This window comes from Schistocerca serialis, chromosome 10, assembly GCF_023864345.2.
Source record: "Schistocerca serialis cubense isolate TAMUIC-IGC-003099 chromosome 10, iqSchSeri2.2, whole genome shotgun sequence".
Classification (NCBI taxonomy): Eukaryota; Metazoa; Arthropoda; class Insecta; order Orthoptera; family Acrididae; genus Schistocerca; species Schistocerca serialis.
In genome coordinates, this window is record NC_064647.1 from 55844210 (window position 1) to 55852442 (window position 8233).

At 49.7% G+C, this 8233-nt stretch overlaps 1 non-coding gene across 1 annotated transcript; it reads left to right on the forward strand.

The window, feature by feature from the left end:
• The first annotated feature begins 390 nt into the window (after positions 1-390).
• Positions 391-463, forward strand: Trnaf-gaa (transfer RNA phenylalanine (anticodon GAA)). The gene has a single exon. It is a non-coding gene; the product is annotated as a tRNA-Phe (tRNA).
• Positions 464-8233: the final 7770 nt, after the last annotated feature.

The following is an 8233-nucleotide window of genomic DNA, read 5'->3' on the forward strand; positions in this document are numbered from 1 at the left end:
TAATAATACCGGCATAGCACCTTATCACTTCCTCCCCGCTTCTATTACTTCACAAAAAGCGACTGAAAGGCAGCACACGGATTTTATTATCGAATTTTGCGTTCTTTTCAGTGTATCGGTTTTGCAAGAATAGACACAATGCTTGCATTGGAAAAAATTCTAGTGGAAGGAAGTTGTTTTTAGTTTAACTGACGGTACAAACAAGCCAGTAGCTGTAACGTTGGCTGGACCGCGACATTCGCTGTCTACGCCTGACAGGCAGTCTCCAGCGGTGCCTGCTGACGTCACACGACAAGGCCGCTGACCTGCGGCCGCCTAAGGATAACGACGATGCGTCACGACCAGCTCGTTGTCTCATCATTGCTGGTGGTTTTGTTTCGTAACACAGCAGCCGAAATAGCTCAGTTGGGAGAGCGTTAGACTGAAGATCTAAAGGTCCCTGGTTCGATCCCGGGTTTCGGCAATATGTTTTTAACTCTTTCACTTCCTCTGCCGTCATAACAGCAAATTGTACAGTGCAGTGGAGTATCGTTCATCTGAATTTCAGTCTTTGATCGTATTGAGACTGAACCCCACACTTGTGCCCATGTTTGCTTACCAACAAACGCAAATGTTTTTCTTTTCACTCCAGACATTTTTCTTTAAATTTACAGCATCATCATCATCATCATCATCATCAGTGTTCTGCCTAAAGGCAGGTTTTCACATGGTAGTTCTCCAGGCTGTCCAGTCTGCTGCCATCCTCTTCAGGTCTGCATAATTTCCTCTTCCCTTTATGTCGTCTATCACCTTGTATCTCCTTCTTCCTCTCAGTCTTCTCCCAACAAACCAATCCATCTACTAGCAAGTACTCCCTTCTCAATGAATGTCCCAACCAGTTCTTTTTCCTTTTTCTTACAACCTTCAGTAGACATCTTCTCTCACCAACCGTTTCCAATACTCTTTCATTGCTCACTCTTTCCATCCAGCTTATTCTCTCCATTCTCCTCCACATCCACATCTCAAATGCTTCTAACCTTTTTTCATCCTCTCGTCTCAGTGTCCATGTTTCTGCCCCATATAGTGCCACACTCCAGACAAAACATTTGCCAAGCCTTTTCCTTAGTCTTTTATCTAATTTGCCATCATCAGTGGGTTTTTAATTATTATCATGCTGTTGATGCTGTAGTTTCAGTGAAACATTTCTGGGTAAAAATATGATAAAACTGTGTTTGCTCAAGGCAGACCCTACTTAACAGCAAATTTATCTGATTACTCTCCATCAGCTCCAATGTGTGAAAAAAAACATGTGATGTATTGAAATCTAAATCTAAATCTATTTACTTCTGTTAATCAGTTTCCTTTGCACCCTTGTATTCGAACGTACGATGGGATTTCAGCGGCCTAGCTACTTACATTTTGTAAGCACCTTTATTTTATTTACTAGCCTTGTCCCCACGATTTCGCTGGTGTACAGGTTCAGCACATACACTGCAGACATGCCCTCCTCCACCCCCTTCTGTGTCTGCACTTCTTCCTCCCCCCCCCCCCCCCACCACAACTTCTCTTCATCTCAACCTGCCACTTCTTCCCCCTCCCTACACTCTGTCACCCCACCTCCACCTCTCCCTCTCTTAGACGATCACCTCTGCTCCCTTTGACCACATCCTCCTCCTCGCTCCCTCTGATCATATCCGTCTTCACGCCTTCTATCTGCATCCTGAATCTTCCCCTCACACTTCTCCCTGACCACCTCACCCTCCCACTATCACACTATCCATCTCCTCCTCCCAAACTCTCTCTCTCCTCAGCTGTATCCATCCGCTATTATAGCCCCAGAGAGGAATGACCATGCTACCTGCATAATGTAACTCCTCCAGCTGTTGTGAACATATCTACAGAAAAGCCTCAGCGCTGGTGGCTGATAAAACAGGGCACTACTATCCCTACACTACACATCTGTTCTGCAGAACAGCCTACCTGTCAGAGGCATAAAAACTGTGTTTTGCCTGAATCTTCGCTCCTATGGCGGATAGGAGCTTCTAATTCTCACGGTATTGATGCTCGTATAGCAAGGAGTATGTATAGCAAATTTCGTTGAAATACATCCAGTGATGTTGGAGGAGACGCTGTACATACACAGATACATGTTGATGTTTGTCGCCACTGGCAATAGTGACAGTATAAGGGGAGATGTGTATCAGCGTTTGTGTTTGGGAGGGCAACTGACTTGGGTAGTTCGTGCAGCTATGTTGACCATAATGGTGTCGTGGTCTAATGGTCGCTGGCACAGCAGCTCAGCGTGTTCAGTCAGAGAGCTGGTTGGCCTCTGTAATGAAAAAAAAAAAAAACTGAGTGAAAGGATCAACAACGAACTTGAACGGATGTCATGTGACGTCCGCAACGACCAAACACAACGAAGAAAATGCAAAAAAAAATAACACATCTGCCTAGCAAACGAGAAGAGTCGGGTTCGAGTCCCAGCTGCAGTATAAATTCTGATTCACTTCTTCCGACCTGACAACACTATAGCTTCTGCATTAGTGAAGATAAAAACTTAAATTGACTTTAACTTATGCAGTGGACCACAAAGTTCTATTTCAAGAAAAACATGTGATATTACAATGGTGTAACATGCATTCAAAAACTTACTTGGGGCAGATTTCACAACTACATTCGGCATCAAATTTTCTATTTACGTCTGGACAAATGTTGAATGTGTGCTTCACAGCCTCACTCCGAAGATACAGACAACAGGTAGACTGGACTCATACTTTCGCAAGCACGTCTGTAATTAGTGGACACTGCTGCCTCTATACCGCGCCGCAGTTGATTCAAATACGACAGCGTACTTAGAAGTAATGCCTCCGAATTTTTTATGTGAGAGCTCTTACACCTTTTCAATTAAACAAATGCTATTCATATTCATATTCCCCGATGTTGTTCAATCTGTATATTGAGCAAGCAGTAAAGGAAACAAAAGAAAAATTAGGAGTAGGTATTAAAATTCATGGAGAAGAAATAAAAACTTTGAGGTTCGCCGATGACATTGTAATTCTGTCAGAGACAGCAAAGGACTTGGAAGAGCAGTTGAATGGAATGGACAGTGTCTTGAAAGGAGGATATAAGATGAACATCAACAAAAGCAAAACAAGGATAATGGAATGTAGTCTAATTAACTCGGGTGATGCTGAGGGAATTAGATTAGGAAATGAGACACTTAAAGTAGTAAAGGAGTTTTGCTATTTGGGGAGCAAAATAACTGATGATGGTCGAAGTAGAGAGGATATAAAATGTAGGCTGGCTACGGCAAGGAAAGCGTTTCTGAAGAAGAGAAATTTGTTAACATCCAGTATTGATTTAAGTGTCAGGAAGTCATTTCTGAAAGTATTCGTATGGAGTGTAGCCATGTATGGAAGTGAAACATGGACGATAAATAGTTTGGACAAGAAGAGAATAGAAGCTTTCGAAATGTGGTGCTACAGAAGAATGCTGAAGATTAGATGGGTAGATCTCATAACTAATGAGGAAGTATTGAATAGGATTGGGGAGAAGAGAAGTTTGTGGCACAACTTGACCAGAAGAAGGGATCGGTTGGTAGGACATGTTCTGAGGCATCAAGGGATCACCAATTTAGTATTGGAGGGCAGCGTGGAGGGTAAAAATCGTAGAGGGAGACCAAGAGATGAATACACTAAGCAGATTCAGAAGGATGTAGGTTGCAGTAGGTACTGGGAGATGAAAAAGCTTGCACAGGATAGAGTAGCATGGAGAGCTGCATCAAACCAGTCTCAGGACTGAAGACCACAACAACAACAACATTCATATTCTTCGTGTCTAAATATTTGCAGCCGTTCGCCGCTAGAGTACTGCGAATTGTAACACGGCGGTGTGTAACGTAACTACGTCGGTGCGTGAGAAACAGCGCGCTGTAATCGAGTCTCGGGTTCGAAGAGCTCATCCACATGTGGAGCACGGTATCCTCCAGCACGACAACACCACACCACACACTCCCCCTGCGGGTCCGCGGTAAGAATAGGCCCGAGGTATTCCTGCCTGTCGTAAGAGGCGACTAAAAGGAGTTTCAACCGTTTTGGTCTTCCATGTAATGGTCCCCCTTGGGGTTTGACCTCCATTTTCAAAATTCTACAGAAGTACGAGCCTTTTGGAGAAGGACACCTTATGTGGTGTATCACTGGTCCTCCGTGCACTAAGGCCTTGCCACTCAGCATTGTAACGGCGTTGTAACCATACCCACTATTCAACAAATTGGGCCTAAACGCCTGATGGGTTGTAAAAGTTACGCCCATAGTGCGTCCCCATCTGCACCTACGATCATGATGGACTTTCCGTGGCACCCAAAATCCAGCACGGTAGCCAGCCCGTTGTGGTGGGGTCGTCATGTACCCTCTATGTTGTAGCCCCCTGACAACACAGGGATCGTACTGCCGATACCTGAGCTGCACCCTCCCCACGTCGGCCAAGGAGTAGATGCCCGTCTCCTTGGGGCATCAGGACTCCCAGCAACGGTCATCCTGCCAGGTGGCCCTTGCTGAGGCTGGGTGGCGCCCTTGGGGAGAGCCCCTGGTCGGAGTGGGTGGTATCGGGGCGGACGTTTCGCAGATGAAACGTCAACATGTATCAGGTCGCTCTGCGGCCGAGTCTTTCAAAAAGAGAAGTACTGTCTCTGGTTCTGGTTCTCCAGCCCTTTCCCCCTTGGCCACTCCCTGGGAGGAAGGACAGGCCCGCCGGCTTGGGGCGAAGTACTTCCCCCGCTATTTGGTCTGTTCGCGTACCGATGGGGGGACGTTCGACACCTCCAAGCCCATGTTCTTTGTTCAGCACATCGAGGACATCTTCGGGGAAATCGAGGCTCTCAGAAAAATGCGTCCGGGGTCCATTCTTATAAAGACCACCTCCGCCATTGTCCACATCTGGCACTGAATAGGACGCAGGGGGTTATTTTTCATTGGGACCTCCTGCTGCAATCTGATGAGGAGCTCAGGGCCAACCTGGAGCGCTGAGGCGTGCATTTCGTCCGGCGGGTCCAGAGCGGCCCCAAAGACCGTCACATCGACACCGGGGCCTTTATCCTCGCCTTCGAGGGGGATGTTCTCCCAGAGAAGGTAAAGGTGATGTGCTACCAGTGCGACGTGCGACCTTACGTCCCGCCTCCTATGCGCTGTTTTCGGTGTTTGCGCTTTGGGCACATGTCGTCACGGTGTGAGGCTGAGCCCCTTTGTGGCGATTCTGGATGTCCTCTTTGTGAGGAACATACATGCACCCCACCACCTCGGTGCATTAATTGTCCTGGCATCCACTCGCCTAGATCCTTAGACTGCCCCGCGTATCAGAAGGAGAAGAAGATTCAAGAACTCGAAACTTTGGATCGTCTCTTATTCTGAGGCCAGGAAGAAGTATGACCGCCTCCATCCCGTGACGTTGACTACTTCGTTTGCCTCAGTCGTGTCCACTCCTTCCACAGTATCCTCATCCCTATCCTGTCCCCCCTCCACCTCCTACCCCCATCCGGGGTCTATGCCTCCGCCTCCCAAATCCCTCCCTTCCAAATCCTCCTCCCCAGCGGCCCCCACCCCCTCTGCCCTAGGGGCCACCCTTCCTCCTCCTCCCCCCCGCCGCCTGAGAAGCGATCCTCTTCTCAGGCATCCATCGGCGAAACGTTCCGGACCCCGGCTTCCGAGGTCCGGCGTTCCAAAACGGACCCCACGCGTGAGGACCTTCTTCGGGTCCAGCCGACCATCCCTGTGTCTCCTCGGACTTCCAAGAAGTCCTCCAAAAAGAAGTCTCTATCCCCCTCTCCACCCCGGCGCGTTTCGTCAGACGCTCCATCCGTGAGTCGCTGCTCCCGGCCGTCCTCAGTTTCGCCGGGACGCTCTGCTGCCAGGCACTGAGCTGGCCTCACGTCGACAAATGATGCTGTCCCTCCTACGCAACCCGGGACAGCAGCCACAGCTGGCGACGACTCAATGGAACAGGATCCGCCTCCCGCCGGTTGTAGCGTTGTTCCCTCAATACCTGGCCCTCTGCGGCCGTCGAGGTGACCAGCTCTTCCCCCGTCTCATTCCCCCAACTTTTTGACTAGCGATGGCCTTGTTACATTGGAACATCAGAGGTATTCGATCTAATTGGGAGGCATTACAACTGCTCCTCTGCCTGCACTGTCCACTTGTCCTTGGTCTCCAGGAAACCAAGTTGCGCCCAACTAACCGTATTGCCTTTACCCACTATACCTCGGAGCGGTATGACCTCACCCCTGTGGATGGTATCCCAGCTCATGGTTGGGTCATGTTGCTCGTTCAGGACGATGTCTATCACCATCCCATCCCATTGACCACCCCACTCCAAGCAATAGCTGTCGTATAACTCTTTCTGCTTTTACTTTTTCAGTTTGTACCATCTACACTCCATTGTCATCCGCAGTTAGTTGGGCTGACATGATGCACCTGATTGTTCAGCTTCCTCCGCCGTTGTTATTGTTTGGCGACTTCAATGCCCATCATCCCCTTTGGGGCTCTCCTGCATCCTGTCAACGAGGCTCCCTCTTGGCGGATGTCTTCAACCATCTCAATCTTGTCTGCCTCAATACTGGCGCCCCGACTTTCCTCTCGGACTACTCATGCCTACTCCCACTTGGACCTTTCGATCTGTTCTACCACTCTTGCCCGTCGGTTCGAGTGGTATGTCCTTTCTGACACCTATTCGAGGGACCACTTCCCCTGTGTTGTTCATCTCCTGCACCACACCCCATCCCCACGTCCTTCGAGCTGGAACATACCGAAAGCTGACTGGGGACCTTACTCCTCCCTGGCGACCTTTCCGGACCACGATTTTCTCAGTTGTGACACTCAGGTCGAATACCTCACGGCTGTTATCATCAATGCTGCCGAACGTTCCATTCCTCGTACTACCTCTTCTTCACGTCGCGTTTCCGTCCCCTGGTGGAATGAGGCTTGTAGAGACGCTATCCGTGCTCGACGACGTGCTTTACGCACCTTTCGCCGCCATCCTACGTTGGCGAATTGTATTGGATACAAACGACTCCGAGCACAATGCCGTAGAGTCATCAAAGACAGCAAAAAAGCTTGTTGGGCCTCTTTCACCAGCTCCTTTAACAGTTTTACTCCCTCTTCTGTCGTTTGGGGTGGCCTGTGCCGGCTGTCGGGCATTAAGGCCCACTCCTCGGTACCTGGCCTGACCTCAGATAATGAGGTCCTTGTTGATCCTGTGGCTGTCTCCAACGCCTTCGGCCGCTTTTTCGCGGAGGTTTCAAGCTCTGCCCATTACCACCCTGCCTTCCTTCCCAGGAAAGAGGCAGAAGAGGCTCGGCGACCTTCCTTCCACTCGCTGAATCTGGAAACTTATAATGCCCCCTTTACTATGCGGGAACTCGAACGTGCGCTTGCACTGTCCCGGTCCTCTGCTGTGGGGCCAGATGCCATTCACGTTCAGATGCTGGCACACCTTTCTCCGGCGGGCAAAAGCTTCCTTCTTCGTACCTACAATCGCGTCTGGACCAAAGGTCAGGTCCCCATGCGTTGGCGTGACGCCGTCGTAGTTCCTATACCCAAACCCGGGAAGGATGGACACCTTCCTTCTAGTTACCGCCCCATTTCTCTCACAAGCTGTGTCTGTAAGGTGATGGAGCGCATGGTTAATGCTCAGTTAATCTGGATTCTCGAATCTCGACGGCTACTTACCAATGTCCAGTGCGGCTTTCGTCGCCACCGCTCCGCTGTTGACCACCTTGTGACCTTGTCGATATTCATCATGAACAACTTTTTGCGAAGGCGCCAAACTGTAGCCGTGTTCTTCGATTTGGAGAAGGCTTATGATACCTGTTGGAGAGGAGGGATCCTCCGCACTACGCACAGGTGGGGCCTACGCGGTCGCCTGCCCCTTTTTATTGATTCCTTTTTAACGGATCGAAAGTTTAGGGTAGACGTCTTCCTCCAGGAGAATGGAGTGCCTCAGGGCTCCGTCTTGAGCGTAGCCCCTTTTGCCATCGCGATTAATCCAATTATGGATTGCATTCCACCTAATGTCTCAGGCTCTCTTTTTGTCGATGACTTCGCGATTTACTGCAGTGCCCGGAGAACATGCCTCCTGGAGGGCTGCCTTCAGCGTTGTCTAGACAGCCTATACTCATGGAGCGTGGCAAATGGCTTCCGGTTCTCTGAAGAGAGCCGGCCGTGGTGGTCTTGCGGTTCTAGGCGCGCAGTCCAGAACCGCGCGG